This window comes from Cyprinus carpio, chromosome A9 (genome assembly GCF_018340385.1).
Source record: "Cyprinus carpio isolate SPL01 chromosome A9, ASM1834038v1, whole genome shotgun sequence".
Lineage (NCBI taxonomy): Eukaryota > Metazoa > Chordata > Actinopteri > Cypriniformes > Cyprinidae > Cyprinus > Cyprinus carpio.
The window spans coordinates 26,581,891-26,603,788 of NC_056580.1; the positions used below are offsets into that span (position 1 = coordinate 26,581,891).

The 21,898-nt window shown below is 34.6% G+C and overlaps 1 protein-coding gene across 5 annotated transcripts in view; it reads right to left on the minus strand.

Moving 5' to 3' along the window:
- LOC109047680 (beta-1,3-galactosyltransferase 1-like) overlaps window positions 1-21,898 on the minus strand; it is a 151,887-nt gene that overhangs the window by 109,481 nt on the left and 20,508 nt on the right. Inside the window, exon 1 of one of the 5 annotated variants that reach the window (XM_042764296.1) lies at window positions 15,229-15,305. The exons of the other annotated variants lie outside the window; for them this stretch is intronic. The gene's annotated coding sequence lies outside the window, so the exon portion shown is untranslated. Of the gene's footprint in view, window positions 1-15,228; window positions 15,306-21,898 lie in introns of those variants that run through there. 5 annotated transcript variants of the gene reach the window in all.

The window sequence follows — 21,898 nt, forward strand, 5'->3', positions numbered from 1 at the left end:
TATATATATATTAATTTAAAAATGTTATCTCAGTATATATACATACTGTATGTGTGTGTGTGTGTGTGTGTGTGTGTGTGTGTGTGTATACACACACATTTATACACACATATACATACATACAGGTGCTTCTCAATAAATTAGAATGTCATGGAAAAGTTAATTTATTTCAGTAATTCAACTAAAATTGTAAAACTTGTGTATTAAATAAATTCAATGCACACAGACTGAAGTAGTTTAAATCTTTGGTTCTTTTATTTGTGATGATTTTGGCTCACATTTAACAAGAACCCACCAATTCACTTTCTCAATAAATTAGAATATGGTGACAAGCTAATCAACTCAAAACACCTGCAAAGGTTTCCTGAGCCTCCAAATGGTCTCTCAGGAAGACTGATCTGACAGTTGTCCAGAAGACAGTCATTGACACCCTTCACAAGGAGGGAAAGCCACAAACATTCATTGCCAAAGAAGCTGGCTGTTCACAGAGTGCTGTATCCAAGCATGTTAACAGAAAGTTGAGTGGAAGGAAAAAGTGTGGAAGAAAAAGATGCACAACCAACCGAGAGAACCACGACCACCGATTCAAGAATTTGAGTGTACTTCACAAGGAATGGACTGAGACTGGGGTCAAGGCATCAAGAGCCACCACACACAGATGTGTCAAGGAATTTGGCTACAGTTGTTGTATTCCTCTTAAGCCACTCCTGAACCACAGACAACATCAGAGGCATCTTACCTGGGTTAAGGAGAAGAAGAACTGGACTGTTGCCCAGTGGTCCAAAGTCCTGTTTTCAGATGAGAGCAAGTTTTGTATTTCATTTGGAAACCAAGGTCCTAGAGTCTGGAGGAAGGGTGGAGAAGCTCATAGCCCAAGTTGCTTGAAGTCCAGTGTTAAGTTTCCACAGTCTGTGATGATTTGGGGTGCAATGTCATCTGCTGGTGTTGGTACATTGTGTTTTTTGAAAACCAAAGTCACTGCACCCGTTTAACAAGATTTGTGGAGCAGTTCATGCTTCCTTCTGCTAACCAGCTTTTTGAAGATGCTGATTTCATTTTCCAGCAGGATTTGGCACCTGCCCACACTGCCAAAAGCACCAAAAGTTGGTTAAATGACCATGGTGTTGGTGTGCTTGACTGGCCAGCAAACTCACCAGACCTGAACCCCAGAGAGAATCTATGGAGTATTGTCAAGAGGAAAATGAGAAACAACAGACCAAAAATTCCAGATGAGCTGAAGGCCACTGTCAAAGAAACCTGGGCTTCCATACCACCTCAGCAGTGCCACAAACTGATCACCTCCATGCCACAATGAATTGAGGCAGTAATTAAAGCAAAAGGAGACCCTACCAAGTATTGAGTACATGTACAGTAAATGAACATACTTTCCAGAAGGCAAACAATTCACAAAAAATGTTTTTCTTTATTGGTCTTATAAAGTATTCTAATTTGTTGAGATAGTGAATTCGTGGGCTTTTGTTAAATGTGAGCCAAAATCATCACAATTATTATTAAGAAGCACCTGTATTCAGTCTGTATGCATTGAATTTGTTTAATACACAAGTTCCACAATTTGAGTTGAATTACTTAAATAAATAAACAAACTCTAACATAACAATAAAAACCATTGAGAAGCACATTAACACACACACACACACACACACATATATATACATATAAAAACTTAGATATTTTATACAATTATATATAATTTATATAGAAATATAAACCAAGAAAACATACAAAAAAATCTAAAATTCTAACATTATAATTATATATATTACAATTCTATTATATATTATTATTTATATAGTATAGATAATATAATTATGTTTAAATATAAAATACACTTTATACAAAATTATTATATTATAAAACTATTTAATTATTTATTATAAAATTAATAAAAAAAATACAAATTTTAGAATTGTCACAGTTACAGTATGTTTGTTCATGGATTTTGAGTTTGTTTTCATTTATCCCATGTGTTCCTTTGACCTAGTTTCTGTCTCTCCTTTGATTAGTTCATTCAGTTCACCTGTGTTCGTGTGGATTTTTTCTGTTGTTTCCCTGTGGATTTATCAAAGACTGTGGACTGAACTTCTTTTCTTCGTCATACGCTTTAACTAGCTTAAGCGAACTTTGACAATAATGTAATTATAAATGTTAATAACAATACTGTTAATATAATTTAATATTTTATAAGTTGTATTTTGTATATATTGATTATGTAATATAATATTCATAATTAATATGTATGTATATACAAAAAAATACTCATTAAAATTAAAACAGTTGAACCAGACTCCCTGTATAGACGACATATCATCATTGCACTTTACAGTACCTCATATGCTATTTCACTGAAAATTGCACAGTGGCATTATCACTAGCCATAGATGCTGCAGCAATCAATTTAAAAGAGCATTCAGAGGAAATAACAGACCCACTGAGAGCAAATCTTTATAGCGAGGCGTTACAATTGGCGGTAAATCAAATCAGCAGGATGTTAAGGGTCATCCACTATATATTTGACTGATAAACCTGCAGCCAGAGGGTGCAAACACGGACTGTACCATCTCAGGCCAAAGATAACAAGCTGCATTTCAGAGTGGCTCGGGCTATGAGACTCTCACCACTCCAGCGCCTCAGACAGTGAGTGCTTGACCGGAGCGCAGAGCAAAAAATCTGAGGATGATGGTGGCTTACAGCGCACCATATGTCACTGCCGCCAAGTCCTTCTCATCCCTGTGAGCCATGCCAAGTGGATTTTCTGTCCAGTCAACCTAGCACTCCCTACACAATTACAGCGCTTCATCTCGGTGATCTGCAGGGAGTGAAATCACGAGCTGGGATGAGACAGCGGGACAGGGAGGGCTGGATCGCTCTTATCTGATGGAGCTGCGTGAGATCTGGGAATTAAATCTGTCGACAGCAATCAGAACAGACTGATCTCATTTAAAGGGTTACAAAGGTTTACAAACCAAATAAGATGCACTACACAGAACAAGCCTACAGGTGAAAGGCCTCATTCATGAAACACAAGCAGAACTAATGTCTGTGTCAATCATTTGCACAGTCATTCTTCCTAAAAATTGATTAGAAAATTTTACAATGGTTTTACTGTTTGAACTTGTTTATAAAATGTTTTTTTTTACATTAAATATTTTGATTTATAATATAATGCTTATTATATATATATATATATATATATATATATATATATATATATATATATATATATATATATATATATATATATATATATATATGTAAAATAACTTATTTAAAATAAAAATAATTATATTTATAAATTTTAATAATCAAATTTATTTATATAGTTAAATTAAAAGTTGATTTTATAGTTGTTACTATATATATATATATATATATATATATATATATATATATATATATATATATATATATATATATATATATATATATACAAACAATAAAATAATAATAAAATAATTGTTACATTAAAATGTTTTTATAAAATGTATATATATATATATATATATATATATATATATATATATAAATATATTTATAGTACACTTAGAATTATACAAATAATTAATAAAAAAATACTTTTAAAATGATCATTTCTATAATATATAATACAACATTTTAAAAGTTTACATTTTTACATAATTTACATAATTTTAAATATATATTAATAATATTATGATTTATAATATAATGCTTATTTTATATATATATGTGTGTGTGTGTGTGTGTGTGTGTGTGTGTGTGTGTGTGTGTGTGTGTGTGTGTGTGTGTGTGTGTGTGTGAAATAACTTATTTAAATAAAAATAATAAGAATAAGAATTATATATAAACAGTAAAATAATAAGTAAAGTAAGTAAATTTTATTTGTATAGCACATTTAAACAGCAAAGCTATCCAAAGTTCTGAACAATGTAAAATACAATTAAAACAGAAAAGGAAACACAGAAAAGAAAGAAATAAGACAGACAATAAAACAACAATAAAGTGAAATTAAAATCCTAAGGAGAAAAGATACGTTTTCAACCTCCATTTAAAAATGGTAATGGAAGGTGCCAGGCGGCAGTCTAGAGGCAATTGGTTCCACAGACGGGGGGCAGTGACTGAAAAGGCTCGGTCACCCTTAGTTTTCAAACGGGAACGAGGGACAGATAAAAGAGCCCTGTCAGCGGATCTTAAAAGTCTGGTAGATGGCAAAGGGATAATAAGATCTTTAAGATAATATGGAGCTTGATTGTTAAGAGCTTTAAAAACAAACAACAGAATCTTAAACTGAACTCTTAAATGGACTGGAAGCCAGTGAAGTGAAGCTAAAATTGGAGTGACGTGGTCATATTTCTTTGCCCCAGTCAGCAGCCTTGCAGCTGCATTCTTTACTGGAGGCGAGAAAGCGATGACTGAGGAAGACCTGAGTACAGTGAATTACAGTAATCTGGGGCAGCTGTGGCCTAATGGTTAGAGAATTGGACTTGTAACCAGAAGGTCGCAGGTTCGAGTTCGAGTGAATGAACAGCGCTCTCTTCCACCCTCAATACCCATGGCTGAAGTGCCCTTGAGCAAGGCACTGAACCCCCAGTTGCTCCCCGGGCGCTGGATATAGCTGCCCACTGTTCACGGTGTGTTCACTTCTCACTGCTGTGTGTGTGCACTTGGATGGGTTAAATGCAGAGCACCAATTTCACGACTGTCGTGACACAAATGTCACGACTTTCACTTTTTTTTCACTAAACATGAGGTAATAAAAGCATAAATAACCTTCTCCAAATCCTGAAAAGACAAAAACTAAGTTTAAGTTTTTGTCCTTTTTTATCAAATAATATTTGATAAAAAAATAATACATTAAAATTATATATATATATATATTATACATCTATCTATCTATCTATCTATCTATCTATCTATCTATCTATCTATCTACAGTATCTATCTATCTATCTATATAGTAAAATTAGAAATTATAAAAATAAGTAATAAAATTAAATGTAAAATGATAATTTTTATAATATATAATATAACATATCATTTTAAAAGTTTGCATTTTTACTTAATTTAAATAATCTTAAATATATATTAATTTATATAAAATTCAATTTAATTTTTTTGGACATAAAACTAGACTATCAAAATTCCTCTGTTGTGTGACTGTGCCAAATTTTTTTGAATTGCAATTTAGCACATTCCTCTTAATTACCACAATTCCAATTTCACCTAAATTAAAATTTATAAATTACAAGCGAGCTGATTCTTGAGTTCCGAAATATGTCCAACCCTGTCCAATGCAACTCAATCAAACCCTCACAAATAAAATTGGTGACCCGTCCAACATTATTTTCTGCTGAAGCACAACTGGTTTTGTAAAATATCAAGCCTTTTCTATACAGCCTCTTCAATTTCACAAACTATTAGAATGAAACAGATAGCTGCCACATCGGTTTTGTTGTAATGTAAGTCTCGCTGACATAAAAAATTCTAACAGACAGCAACATTCACACCAAATGCCTTCTCCCAGACAACATTACATGATCAATGACGATCATCTGCCAGCATACGGCCTGATGTCGTCTTCTACAAAATCACATTCTGGGTTAGTCAAGGATTTCTAAAAAAATAAGGATTTCAGTGTTTCAAAGAAGCTTAACCGCTTCTCTCCTTAAAGGAACAGTTCACCATAAAATTGCCATTTCTCATCCACATAGCCTATTGTTCACATACAGCTAAAATGGACAAAAGGAACATAAAAGTGGTGCTCTACATATTCCAAGCAACACAATAGCTTTCAGTGAAGAAATTTTGTACAAGATTTGGAATATAGTGTCGCATGGACTATTTTTATGCCGCTTGACATTATAAATTACCATCCATTTGCTGTATGGAAAAGATCAGTTATTATATTCCTGCCTCCTTTTGTGTTCCATAGAAGAAAGAAAATAACACAGGGTTGGAACGACACTGTAAATGATGACCAAAAAAAAAATATTTTTAGGTGAACTACCTTTTCAGTGACGGAGTAGATGACAGATGTATTGTATGATGTGTTGTATGTGTGTGGTTGCGTGAGGCGGGAGAAGGTGTGTGAGGATAGTTCTCTGGGTGTCTCTGAGGCAAGAACTGGAGCTTTGATCCTCCCTCTCTCTTTCACTGGACTGATGAGATGAGACTGCCTGCCTCGCATCAAATACTCTCTCACTTCTTTTTATTCTCTCGTTCTCACACTTTTTTCCTTATTCTTTTTTTCAATCAGTCCTCCATAACTCGATATGCTCACCTTTTCTCACTTTCTCTAACTCTGTGAGCTTTCCTCTCTCTCTCATTCTCACACTCATTTCTTTCCGTTTTAATCTGCTTCTATGTGAGTCTCAAAAACCAGCAAGCTCTCTACATAGGCATCGTAGGTGTGCTCCTATGAAAACAACCAAGGGTGTGTTTGCACTTGGCAGGTTTGATTTGATTGAAACTAATTCTTGTGTGAATGCTCTGTTAGTCCGGTTCATTTGAATAAGTGTGAACACTGGCATCCAAATATTGCTGCGCACCAAACAAATTGTGGTGCGGTTCAAACATGTCACACTTCATGTTCACACTATGTTCACTAGCATTGGGCGATATGCTCGTGCTAATTCATTTAAATATTTGCTGACTTATTTTAATAGCCAGAGAGTGTACGAACTCCAGGGTATGAAAAAAAGCAGCCTAATGTTAGTGGAATCTATTAACTACACATTATATCTTTTGAGTCAAGTAAAATATTTTTTTGTGACTGAATTTGTATTTAATGTGATCACTTACATTTCCTGAGTTATTCAAAGAGCAGCTACAGAAAACAAGCACTGACTTCAGTCTAACGTGAGTTTATGCACTTGAACACTACCGTTTCAATCAGTGAAACTGTCTACACTATATGATGAATACATCTCTTATACTTTGAGAGAATTGGCGAGAGAGCAGAATTCAGTCATGCAGCTCATGCCCCGAACAACAAAACTGTGGTGTTTCAGCGATGACTCATCTGTAGGCCTCTGATTGGCCGCTGGATTCATAAGCGCAACAGAATCGTGTGTGATTGGTTATGACGAACAACAACGTAAAAACAAGTAAAAATAAAAATGATGGAACAAATAAGCCCTAATATTATTTAGATAATAAGTCTAGTAATAATCATAATAATCGTCTTGATATCGTCAAAGGCATCAGCCACAGGCGATATCTCTGACAATCGTCGATACACAGTACTATCACAGGAAACAGAGCAAGGTAAAAAAAAAAAAAAAAAAAAACCAACAACACAATTTTACTCTATATTGCCTCATGCCAAATGGTATATTATTGAAAACTCTTGTTTTTTTAAAAATCAATTGTATGGAAAATGCATTGCAATAAGATCAGTGAACAAAATCCACCCAAGATGGCATATATAATTGTAATAAAAAATATAGTTGAATCCAAAAAAGAATCTAAATAAAAGAATATCACATTGTTTGCAACATGATTACACCAAACTCTTCTGAACTGTGAAGCAATCCCATAACGCATTACAACGTGCTCACTGAAAAAAAATCCAGATGGCAGATAAAGTGAAATATTCATTAAAAAACCATTAGACAGCAAAAAAGTATCACATAAAAATAAAAGTTTCAAAAACATATAAACTACTGTTCAAAAGTTTGGGCTTGGTAACATTTAATGTTTTTGAAAGAAGTGTTCACCAAAGCTGCATTTATTTAATCAATATACAGTAAAAAAAAAAAAAAAAAAAAAAAAAAAAAAAATATATATATATATATATATATATATATATATATATAACACATATTTTTTATTAATGTGATGCAAAGCTGAATTATAAATTTTAAAATGTAATTTATTCCTGTGATGCAAAGATGAATTTTCAGCATCATTACTCCAGTCTTTAGTGTCACATCATCCATATATTTCATGTAATTTTATGGTAAAATTTTGGTAAAATGTTTTTAAAGGTGAAAAAGAACAAGACATCTTAATTATATAATTTGTAGTGGAAAAACTGACATTCCCCAAATTCCCTCTAAGACATTTCACATTTTTAAAATAACTTTATTCTTAGCTTTATCTAATCATTTATGGACACAAAGGTTTTACATCATATGCTGATAAATGAATGTTTATTGCATTATTTTAGTGCCATGATTTTACATTTACGTGCACCTTCTTTATTAGTATTTACCTTGTGAAAAAGCTATGATGATTTCGCATGTGGCATTCTCGTTCCCACCTGTGGTTTTCAGCATATTATAAAAGGTACAGAAAGCAGATTTTAATACATCAGTAGGTGGGTATATTAACATTACATAAGTTATAATGAAATTATTTATTTTTTTTCTACAGTTAATTGTCATAAATTGTAAAATGTAAATTGTTGTTGATAAACGTTGCTATCATATGATAAAATTCTGGCAACCAGTGGAAAACAGTGAATCATACTGTATAGTGAGTTAAGTTTCTGTGGAACTGCTGTTGTCTAAATCACCCTCCGCTCCGGGAATCATTTGCTTCATTAAAATGTTTCAGTCAAGCAAAAACAGACATAAAGAGCCTCTTGTGCCCCAGCATCACCACAAAACATCCCTAACAGCTGTGAGAATCATTCCTCCGGTCAGAACGATGCAGAATTAATGGGTATTCTCCTTTACATTCCTGGAATCCAGTTTGAATTTTTGAAGCGGTGTGCTTGACGTTGCCGTGGCCACCTGGGCACGACTGCCGGAGTTCTATTGTTTCCAGGCGACAGCTTGCTCTTGGTTTCACTGTCATTAGATTTGGAGCGCCTGACCTTTCAAATCCCAGCTGTCAGAGAGTTGATCATATCTAAAACCGTTACACACTGCAATTAGAGCCAGCCCGTTCTGAACCAGGCAGATTCATTTGACAGACACAGACAGATACCGCGCGCCTAAGAGAGAGCCATTAAACACAGCAGGGCTCAAACTCGCCTGTCATGTCAGGGCCAGTCCAAAGATGCTGGTATAAAACGAAGATTGAATTAGCTAGAAAGGAAAAGAGTAGAAAGATCTCTCCGGCAGCAGAGCAAAGGAATGATCCACCCCTTACACAGATGAAAGAATGACCGGCGAGGAGAAGTCAGATCTTTGAAGTGCGACGCGTAACTGATAATGACTCAAACCAAGTGAAAGTGCAGCTGAAATATTTATCCAGCCGGGGCTCGGAGGGGCCGAGGGACCCTTCGCTGGAACGGGGCCATGGCAGGAGAAGAGAGGCCAGTGCTTGGTCCCTCGAGGGTCGTCCGCTCTCACAAGCTTTGCTCATTTGCTCTGTGATGAGACTCGCCGCCAGCCTAATTATACATCTCTGCCGTGTTCAAAAAATAAATAGCATGAAAGAGAAAGAGAAACAGAGAGGGCAGAAAAATGATCAAAACTGTCCATCTCTATTATATTTCGTTATTACTGTTATTTTCAATCAATGCTATTGGTCATCTTTACGACCGTTTGTGGGTTTTACAAATATTTAACCAATGAAAAGCATTCAAAAGAGCTTGTGACTAAACCTCGTAACACTATTGGATCCTCAAAGTCAGTGAATCCTCATAACTCCACCTGCCTTCAGAATGAAGTGCCGCACACAGTTCGGAGACAGATCTCTGCTCGTTCGCAATGCAAGGGTAAATACAGAACTGATGTTTGAATAAGTACAGCATTTTCTTTACTCAAGAAACACTGTCTATAAAGGCTAATGTAAGTGCCCATACATCAGTAAATTTTATAAACTGTAAAATGATAAAAATGTAATGCAATGCACTTACAGCCACAGATGCGGCCGTTAATAATGGACAAAACACATATTGCCGTCATTCACTGGTCAAATTTTAGGTCAAACTGGTCAAATTCACTCCATTTGAGCTTGATTTTCATAAATTGTTAATATTATAATGGTACATGCAAGTGTCTGACCATATATAAAGCCACAATACCAACTCTGAAGACGCTATTTAATTATTAAACATTTAACTATTTAAAATGTATTTATGTTTTATTTATTTTATTTTTTTACATTTCCTGAAAGTGGTAGTGGTTTTGGACATACAAGGTTTCTGCCCAACAGCGACGATAAGAAAATTTGTTGTTTTATCATCACCAACAACATAAGGCTACCTTTGACCTTGTGTCTTAAAGGGGTCATATGACATTGCTAAAAAAGAACATTATTTTGTGTGATGCATTGTGTTCATGTGTTTTAAGGTTAAAAAAACATTATTTTCCATATAACATGCATTATTGTTGCTCCTCTATGCTCCTCTTTGTGAACTGCATCGATTTTTACAAAAGTACATCGTTATGAAAAGCGAGTTGTACACTGAGTGTCCCGGCGCAACGAGACAAAGCCAATAAAACAGTTTTAATTTGAGATATATTAGTAAATCAAGTTAAACGATAACATTTTAAATTTAAATTTTCAATTTGAGATAGTTTATTTTATTTAAAGTAACACCAATTTTCATTTTTCCCATTTTTAAATTATTATAAAATGACCATGATTGCAACAGGATGAAATGCTGAGAATATGATTGACAGCTGTATTTAGCTGCAGTGTTTGTGGTCTTTGTTTCTTGTGAACTGACTCAAGAGTTCATAAATACACAGATATACACACAGACAGGCAAAAACAAATATGCTATAAAGAGAAATTTGGACTTTTGTGTCCATGGAAACAAATCCTTCACAATGAAATGTCATTAACACATACATTATCTTTGCAGTTACACACTTACAATTAGGGTTGGTTATCGATTGGGTTTTTTATGATACCAGTGCCAAATTGATACTTTTAAAACGGTACAGGTGCCTAAACGGTACCTGAACCAATACTAAAAAAAGAGCCATGAAAAACACATGGATAACATTAAATAACTTATTTAAAATATTGGACAAAATATCGGATGCTCTCATTTCCTGAGTTGTGATTCCCTTACTCTAAGGCTAATAAATGTATTTCACGATCTGGGTCATTATTTTACACAAAACAATATTTAATACAAAACCACACATAATGTTTCTACTGTATCTCTGTCAATCACTCTGATATTTAGTTAAAATGAGTAAATTGACAGAGTGCTGTCTGTCACTGTCTTTAAACAGTTCTGTGACTAACCTTGTGGTATGGCACATGCACTGTTATATGTTTTATATTAAATATTACATTTTCAAATGAAAATAGCAACATGATCGTTTTCTAAAGTATGCTTTCATATGTGAAAAAAAATATCAAAATGTCATTCGAATTTGACAAGGAATGGCACTAAAAATTAAATTGATACAACATTGCATAATCAGTCATATCATGACTGATTATTGATGCACTCAGAAGGTCAGCGTTTTCCAAATACATAATTATATTGCTGTATGTGGGCAGAAACAGATCATTCAGAACTGTGAAATCAATAGTAACATGAACAGCTCAATCTTGCTGACATGCTTGAGTGTCCTCATATCTATTGGCTGAAGCCACATTCAGTCACTGCTCATCTGCATAAAGTTAAACTTTTCTCAGCTTTATCACATCACAACAGCATAGTGTTTTTTTGTTGTTGTTGTTCCTGTTGTTTTTTTTTTTACAATAATTTATTTAAACACAAATACACAGTAATCAGCCGTTAAAATCCAAACATTCAGACCAACATTTAAAAAAAAAAAATTCTGTTAAAAATGTAACTCTATTCCATTTTTGTTTGTATTGAAGTGCACAGACTACACTAAAAAACTAAAAAGAATTACACCAAATAGGGGTAAAAAAAAGTCTTCTGGTCGCTTAACCCTAGTCGTACTGAACGTTTAGAGAGAGTCTATTAGAGAAGAAACGATGCCAATGGGATGAGATCTGAACATGAGGTCAAAAAATATTATAAGTCAGATTAAAACAGAGCAGGCTGAGCAAAGGTCTTTAATTTAACATGACACGTGTGTGTGCAGGAAGACAGAGTGTGTGTGTGTGTGTGTGTGTGTGTGTGTGTGTGTGTGTGTGTGTGTGTGTGTGTGAGACAGGCAAGCAGATGTGGCCTGCCTCATTAAAATGACAGCTGGCTATTGAGCACACTTGCTGGCCCTGTGGGCCGTTTGCTGAAATGGGTGAGAGTGCATTATGGTCATGTCTCATAATTGAGCATCTGGACTCTGAAGAATCTCAAGCTTGTCATTTCTGCATGATCATGCACACACACACACACACACACACACACACACACACACACACACACACACACACACACACACACAGCATTGCAGCTGTTAAACCACAGGCTGGGAGCCCTGCTCCAACATAATCGCATTTCTCCATGTTCGCAATATATTTACAGCTGCTGATAAGTTGGAGGTTGGTTTAGCATGTTTGGAGAGCTCATCTAGAAGTTCAGATGTTGACAGTTATGGAGAGCAGAAGTCTGCATGTTAATCACTGACCTTTACCAAGGATCAGAAGCAGCAATGCATAGTCTGTTTTCTAAACATTATGAGATGCAAATCCAAGGTCAAACATGATTCCAGAACAGGGCTGTTAACTGAAACTTAAACCATAAAACCAATTTTGTTACTTGATAAATATAAACATTGAAATAAAATAATAATAATAATAATAATAATAATAATAATAAATACATTCAACATTCAATTCGGACTTCACGCTCACAAAGATGGTTCAATCATTTAGTTCCACTATTAAAAAAAACACCAACTGAATTTAGAAATCTTATTCAGAACCAGTTCCTAATTTAAAAACCTATAACTGAGCTTCATGTTTTTCCGTTGACGCTTATAAATTGAATGGTGTGAAATGTTTATCTTATCTGAATGACAGCACAGATGCTTTAGAACACGGTGTCGGGACAGGAGGACCGGCTATGCATATTTGCCCTTTCATTTGCATGCATTACCCAGAATCCTTTACACTTTTTTTTCAAAGACAATCAGGATATCATTATTCCTTAGTATTCAAGGACACAGGAAGTTCAAATTGTTTCATTACCATTTTTCACATTACTAGTACAGTAGGTCCCAAGCACCGCCAAGTCAAATCTTTGCATTTACCTCAAGGAGGCTTACAGAAGGATAATTACTCTATAATGTAATATGAGTTGTATGATAATTGAATTTCAGCAAATGAAGGTCAGTCTTTTGTACACTCTTCAGTGGAGGACAGGGTGCTGCACTCAAATTAAACAGTGTGCGTTTCCACAGTCACTTATCAATGAATGAACAAACCAGAGAAATCATTTATGAGTCTCAGAGATCTATGCACTGTGTTTTTACACTACAAGTTTCTTTTTTAATTTGGGCAAAAAAAGAGTTTCTGCTTAGATAAAACTGTAGCTTCTGTAGCGATTGTGAATTTCAGCCCAATTTATTGTTAGACTTGTTTCTTGTTATGAAACTACTAGATGTCTAAAGTATGGAGGGGAGACTCGGTTTCAGAATTTCACTCAATTAAAAAGCCAAAGTATCTTGCCATAAAATATGAAAGTAAAAAGCTTCCACACAAGTTTCAAAAATAGACTAATGAAATCAAGAGGCAGCGGAGATTTTCTCATTACAGGAACAGCACCATTTTTTTTAAAAACAGCCAGTTCAAACACAATTACAATCAGGACTTTCTAAGACAGACCAAATTTAACTAAATCTGAACTTACATCCTGAAACTTGTTACTTGAAATTGTTCAACTTTAAATTCAGCATCAGTTGCTTACCGACAACCGCTGCTACATTAACCGTTAACTGATAAAATTAGAATAATATATTAATATTATTAAGCATATTCGGCTTAAGAACGTGCATGTAAATGACCTCAGTGATGACCTGGAACTGTTCTGGATTATTGTGGTGTTTTTATCAGCTGTTTGGACTCTCATTCTGACGGCACCCATTCACTGCAGAGGATCCATTGGTGAGCAAGTGATGCTCCAAACCTGCTGTGATGAAGAAACAAACTCATCTACATCTTGTATGGCCCGGAGGGTGAGTACATTTTCAGCTATTCCTTTAAAAGTGATCATTAACTCAAAGTCAAGCTCACCTATCAGTGTTTTTAATTAAAATGCATGAATCCATTAATTAAAGCAATTGCTTCAGGTCAAAAACTCTTGATGACTGATGAGATGTCTCTTCACTAGAATAAATGATCATAGTTGTGGCCAATTACACTGCAAACTGAAATGGATTTCATTGACTGTTCTAAATAAAAGTATGCAATTGTTTAATTGGTATGTTTGCTCAGTAAGATGACATCTGCTTATGCTTTGAAAGTTAAAATAAAATTCAATGGACTTAAACTATATAGTTTGCCCTTGAAAATCTAATAAAGGGTATTTAGTTTCAGCACTACTCAAGTACAAAGGCCCTAAAATTATACATAAATTCATCATGAAATCAAAATGACCCGATTTACTTTCTTTAATACACATTGCTTGGTCTTACTGTGAAAAATTCATCATTGCATGTTATTCCACAAAATCACTTTGCCTCTGAAAAGACTTACTTTTACAGCTGACACAACAAATCCCTCCCCTCCAATCACCTGACTCCATTCTGGTAGGCAACGCCCACTTTTCACAATCCAATCTAATCTCGATCTGTAAGTCCAGCTCTACTTCTTCTGTGTTGAATATCCAAAACCCCAAAAAAACATTAGATTACAGAAGTAAAATTTGTTACAAATGGCTTTCCTGTAGACTTAAAGTACACTAATAAAGCATGATTACTCGGGTACTTTACACTGCTGGAAACCACATCTGCAGTCATCACAAAAAAGCTGGACCTGGCTAAGACCTATCATGCCATCTCACATTTAAAGAAATCAGGGAAAAGTGAAAAAGTCAGCACAGAGGAAGTTTAAAAGTGCACTGGGTTTATTCTCTGCATACAGTACAGTTTGCCTCTGTGTGCACTTGTGTGTTATTTCTCTGTTACTACTTAGCACAAAATATTAAAATTTACACAGCCAATACTGTTCGAAAGGTTTTTTTTTTTTTTTTTTGAGAAGTAATGTGTTTATTCAGCAAGCATTCATTAAAAATGAAACTAAAGATAATGTATATTACATTTTGTAATAAAATTTCACAATATTTTAACTGTATTTTTTGATCAGATAAATTCAGCCTAGGAGAGCATTAGAGACTTATTTCAAAAATATTAAAAATATCAACCCCAACTTTTGAACTTTAGTGTACACAAGACTCACAGTTTTTGATGCATTAGTGCCATGTAGCTTCATTGGAACAGGTTTGGAGAAATGTAGCATTCCATCACTTGCTCACCAATGGATCCTCTGCAGTGAATGGGTGCCGTCAGAATGAGAGTCCAAACAGCTGATGAAAACATCACAATAATCCTCAAGTAATCCACACCACTCCAGTCACATATCCAGACTTTTGCATGAAGACCAGGTTGCATCTTATTCTGGTACAAAATAGGTCACTTAGTCAGAAAAAAATACAGTTAAGTTTGTTTTTATAAGCCCTTCACTAATGACACAAAAGACAGTTTTTAAGATCCCTTTAAAAAAAGAATCAGGCACAAATAAAGCATCTTCTATATTATGGTGAAATATTCGTGATACTGTATATATGCTGTTTACATGTACAGGGGGCCGCCATGTTCTTTGCCTCAGGATCCTTAAAGGTCCCCAGGGCAAATTTTGTTCCCATGATGAGTGAAATTTCAGCTCTCTCAAATGGGGTGGTGAGGCTGACATTCTGAATGTTGCAAATTTAACTGCTAGTTGCTAGGCAATTATACATCCCATCGATCCCAAAATTACACAAAAGTCAATTAGCCGCAGAGCCCTCATGCATGCAAAGTTTGGTGAGATTTCACCACAGGGGGAAAAAAGTTAAAGCTGCTCAAATGGAGGAAGAATAATACATTCAGCTGCAAGCAGCATTTACTGTCTGGAGTCGAGCTCATCAATGACACTGCAAGGTTGAAACAAGGGGGCTATAAAACCTAGAGAAAGGATCTTTCTGTAAGCATTCTCAATTGCTCAGCTGTCACAGGACCTCCCAGAATTGCATCTTTGCTTACAGCTGCTCATTTCTAAACACATATTGTATTTAGTCAGAATACATGCTTACTGAATACCAGTCAATAGACAAAATATGCTTTTTGCTGCCAGATGGTGTGGTTACAGAATCTACCAGTAGGAGATAACTAGCTAGACTTTTATTAATTGGCATAAAACTTAGTGTGTATCATTACTATATTTACTACACAAACCCAAGGGGTCAAAGTGTCACTAATATAATGACTCACTTCCTGCTTTGATCAATTCCTGATTGTCTTTACCAGCAAATTTGGGATTTGTAATTCACTTTTATTTTTATTGCACTTTATTGCAATTGAGAATTCAAAAATTTCAAAGCAGCTTAAAAGTATTAAACAGAGGATATTTTGAAAAATAACTATTTATTTGTGTATAACCATACAGTGTAAGTCAGTTTTTTATTTTTACATTTTCCATATTCATTTTAATTTGATTTAAAATTCAAGAGATTTAAGTGCGTTTTTGTCATTTGCATTAGTTACTTTTAAAATATGTCTATGTAATTTCTATTTAGTATTGTAGCGAGTTTATTCAAACTAAACTAAATAAATAAAGTTTGCATGACATTTGCTGCTAATGAGAAACATTATTTTGTGTATTTGGTATAATGAAATGTTTATGCGGTTTATGGTTAAAAAAACTCATTATTTTACACATACTGTGCATTATTGTTTTTCCTCTATGCCCCGTCTTCTGAAACACATCGATTTTTACAAAGCTCATCGCTCTGAAAAGCGAGGCGTGCTCTGAGTGGCCAGCTATCCAGTGCGTTGTGATTGGCCGAGTGCCTCAAGCATGTCACGGAAATGTTACGCCTCTTAACATAATGTGATGCCTTGTCCGGCCTTTCTTTGCATGAACATCTGGGCGGCGTTATGCAAATCTTCCCACATAGTGACGTAGATATGTGGTGGTGTGTTAGAACGAGCCGTTTTAGGGGGGCGCAGACGTGTCTCAACTTTTATAAAGAATATCTCTTTGGATTTGAGACTTTAGTCTTTGCAACTTCATAGATCTTCTTTATTCACCAAGAGCTTGTAACACTCCAAAGAGAAAGAAAAATTTGAAATCACATCATATGACCCCTTTTAGTATATATTTTTTTTTAAATAGTTTTTGTTAATGATAATAACCCCGTTTTGGACCTCAACATTTTGCAAAATATCTCGTTTTTTTTATAGGCAGTTGTAGAAGCGCCTATAGACACCCATCCAGAAGATGATAAAAAAACAAAAAAACAGATACAGGTCTTGATACCTTATAATAATGTACCGGAGACATACGCAGGACTCTTGAAAACACACAAATATTGAAACAAATGATAATGACTATTGATTGGATCTTAATCTCTATGGCTGTTATAGAATAGTTTGAACAATCCGTAGTCTATTTTAAGAGCTACATTAAGCCTCCTGTTGGTTTTCCATTAAGCTTTCTGTTTATTTGACGACATCTGATATATGTTTCTATGGCAGATTAAACTCTGTCCTGACCTAAAAAGCATTCTCCATTAACCATAATCTAACCCAGCACTAGACTTAATCTTTGTCCAGAAAGCTGCCTATTTGGGTCCACAAACATGGCGGTCTAATCCTGAATGAAGCCGTGTTTCTGTAGGAGTCTGGAGGTGTTGAATTGTCTGTGTTAGTGCTTTGAGAGACGGACTGAGGCTGCTAAAGCTGTGAGGATTATCAGCGAAGCTGTTAAGACACGTAGAGACATGGCTGTCACTCTGAAAGAGAGAAAGAGAGTGAACGCAGGGACAGGAAGTGATGTCGCCCTCCTGTCCCAGACTACAGCAGAGGACGTGCTGGGCTGTGAATGCAGATGAGAGCTCAGGCTTTCCCATTCAGTCGATCAGGGAGAATGATACGTGTTCATACTTTATCCGCCAAAAATGTTTTAGAAACATCATGTTTGTGAATTACTATAAAACTGTATTTTACATTTTTTAAATATTTTAATATATGAAATTAAGAATCAGCTCTCTTTCGATATATCAGTTAGAATGTGAATTTGCCAAACTTCACAGGAAGCTATGAATTGGAAACTGAACTGCAATTAAAAGAAGTGGAATCAACTGAATTTCAATTCGCAGAAATCGTTGCGCAAGGCCAAGACATTTTAAACTTCTTTAAATATCCAGACACGGCTTTGTCAAGCCATCATTCAAAGTTTGTCTTGAAAAATTTCCCTTCTCTAGTCAAAAATTACCAACTGCGTTACGTGAATTTATTTAAACGTCTGTTCATTTGAATTCTTCGATTAATTCTTGTTTACTTGAAGTCAAATTTGCAACTCTGCATCATATCTGCAACCCCACTTCATATTTAGGAATTGAATTGGATTTAAAAAGCATTCACATGTCATTTCTGAATGGCATATATAAATATACATTTTGTAAGCAAACAAGTAAATGTTAACGTTCAAAACTTTGGAGTCAGTAAGACTTTTTATATATATATATATATACATATTCAGCAAGGATATATTAAATTGATCAAAAGTGACAGTAAAGACATTACAAAAGATTTCAAATAAATGCTGTTCTTTTGAACTTTCTATTCATCAAAGAATCTTGAAAAAATGTATCACGGTTTCCACAAAAATATGAAGCAGCACAACTGTTTTCAACAATAATTATCAGAAATGTTTACTGAGCAGCAAATCAGCATATTAGAACAATTCTTGAAGGATCACATGACACAGGAATACATTACCTTTTTAAATATATTCAAATACAAAAAAACAGCTATTTTAAAACTGCAGAAGTATTTCACAATATATCTGTATTTTCTGTATTTTTGATGAAATAAATGCAGCCTTGGTGAGCATTAGAGATTTCCTACACATTAAAAAACAAACAAATTTTACCAAGCTCAATCTTTTGAACGGTTGTTTACATGAGAGAAGTATGCAGAGAAAAAAGGTTGGACAAGAGCAGGATATAACAATATCAATAAGCCTACTGGCTTTATACTTCAATATTATCTTCAGTCCTGCTTACAGTCAGTCTAAATGAACTCAGCTGATGTCTTTAGATGCTGTTCAGTGCAGCTTTTAAGCATAAATGAGGGGAATAATAAAATATGTTTTCCCTCACACTTTAAAGACAGGCCTATGGGACATGAGTAAATATGATTTTCCTTATCGGGGAAGGCCTGAACTGAAAAATTCAACCAAACAAGCTGTCATAAAACGATGAAAAATAAGGCGTTCGCCAGCAGTGCTGTCTGTTAAAGGTTCAGTATCATTATTTTAGCGATTTTATTGAAAACCATTCATAACACTGACATTATCACTCAACCATATGCTAATTCCACACGCTAAAATTTCAAACAGAATATTCAAGTGGTGAAGTCAGAGCGTTCATAACATCTCCTACAGAAGGTTGGGAATGGGTGGGTTTGACGGATGAACTCCTCAGATGTTTGAAATTGAATTGCTGGGAAAGGATGCAGCAGGAAAAAAAAAAAGATTTTGATTTTATTTCTTATTCCTCTGGCACACTAACTGAATGCAAACAGATTGCTGTCTGACTACAACAGGTTGTGAGGGTTTTACTCAAGGATTAAAATACACATTACATCAGGATCCTGAAGCAGTGAACACCTTGGCTGGGCGATATATACATTATATATATATATATATATATATGCAGAATATTTACAATACACTAAAATAATAAAACAATGTTTATATTGCAATGATTTTAATATACATTTTACGTTTTGCCATTTAAATTTTGTTTTCATGTACGTAACATTGAATTTGAGTGAATACCCCTTGTTACAGTTGTAGTGTTCCCAGACAAAAATGACCAGCCTACGAAAACTACTTGTAAATCTTTCATTACACTATGTTATTACCAAATCTTGGATTCAACCTTTTTGTCTACTTGTTTTCTAAGTTTTGTATTTCTTTTTGGAACTGATTAATCATAGGCCTCATTGATCTGAGCTCATGCACCTCAGTTTTTAAGGGAAAAAAAACATTATTTATGGATAATTTTGGCAATGAGGCTTATGATCAGTCAGTATCAAAAAGAAATACTAAACTTGTGATAATTAAATGAAAACAAGATTTGGTGATATATTAGCATAATGAGAGATTTACAAGCAATTTTTAAAAGGCCAGAGTGGGAACACCAAATTAAGATTTTCAGCACAGCATAAGGGAAATACATATCAAAATACTGATCGAAAAACACCTTCAAAAGGATGAAATATATTGTGCATTTCTTGCCATATCACACAGTTTTAATAAACATTGACACTGGTTGTGTACTGTTTTATTAGCATTACAGATGGTATACATCGAGGACAAACCAACCAGTGTAACGTTACGTTGATCACAATTTTAATTAATGGCTCTTAACACTGACAGAATAACTTTTTAATTTGTACGTTCTTCCAAATGCGGGTCTGATTAAAATTACTACATCCAAGAGCAGCGGACCATTGTGTGTTTGAAAGAAATGAGCTGAAGGGCCCTTCACAGTATATAATTAAACTCAAGGAACACCCAGACACTTACGGAGTTGCAACAGCATGCGATCTTTGGAGGTTTTTCAAAAAATACTAACATTAACCTGAGGAAACATTTACAGCTGCTCCAGGGACACTGTAATTCTCTTAAACATGAATTGTACAATTTTAACACCCAATCAGTCAACAGATACATCAATTGAGATTTAAACATCATCTGAAAGCTGAACAAATAAGCTTTCCATTGATTTATGGTTTGTAAGGATAGGACAATAGGATAGCACAACAGAAGTGCATGCTCCTATTTACCTGTTTATTCATGCTGCTTCAAATTTTTGTGGAGACCATGACACATTTTTTTCAAAAAAGTTTTATGAATAGAAAATGTAAAAGAACAGCATTAATATGAAATAGAAATCACATTATAAATACATTATAATTGCCTTTGAGTGCAGTTTAAACCCATTTTAATATAACAATACAATGCATTTCTGTTATGAAAAGGATGTGAAATGAGGAAAAAAATTCAGGAAGACTAATTTAACTGGACTGATTTGATTTGACTGGATTTGGAAAAACATGCACCAATGAATGCACACACAAAGACAAGAAACGTGCATTATGAACACATATAGGGTCTGTTTTGACTGATTTCATGTAGTTTACAGACATGTAGTTATGTAGTCATGAAGTTTAAAGTACAGAATTATCATTTTACAGGGCATCGTTACTAAAACAAATCCCTATAGACTCCACAAAGCCTCTCATCATCTTAGACCACATCCTTATTCTGTCCTGGTGACAGTATGAGACACGTTCAGATGTGTTCTGCCCATTTATCTTCATAAGATGAATCATTAGAGCAGATTACTTCAGACACTGTTCAAACATGACATAATTTTACTTCTGTTGGAGGCTCTCATTTCCCATCAGGCCCTCTGGGACAGAGTTTTTCCTCTTCACAGGTGCACAAACCCTCAGTACTAGCTTAAAATGAATACGACGCTGTACTTCTGTCTCGGAGGTTCAGCGGCGTATTCATGTGATCTGACAGAGCACAGGACTTATAGAGCTTATTTCATGAGGAATCAAATTTACTTTCATCTTTTGAGGTAAAAGTTCACTGTACTATGGAAACATACTGTAACTTTGAGAACTCAAACCTTTATTCCAAGTGTATTTATTGAAACTAAGATGCAAAAACCAAGTTCTTTCTGTGAGATAAATGAATATATTATAACATGACCGTCTGCATTTACACGGCATAGATGCCTGCTTGGTGTTCAGAAACTTGGCCTGTTCAGACATGGTGAGGTGATAAA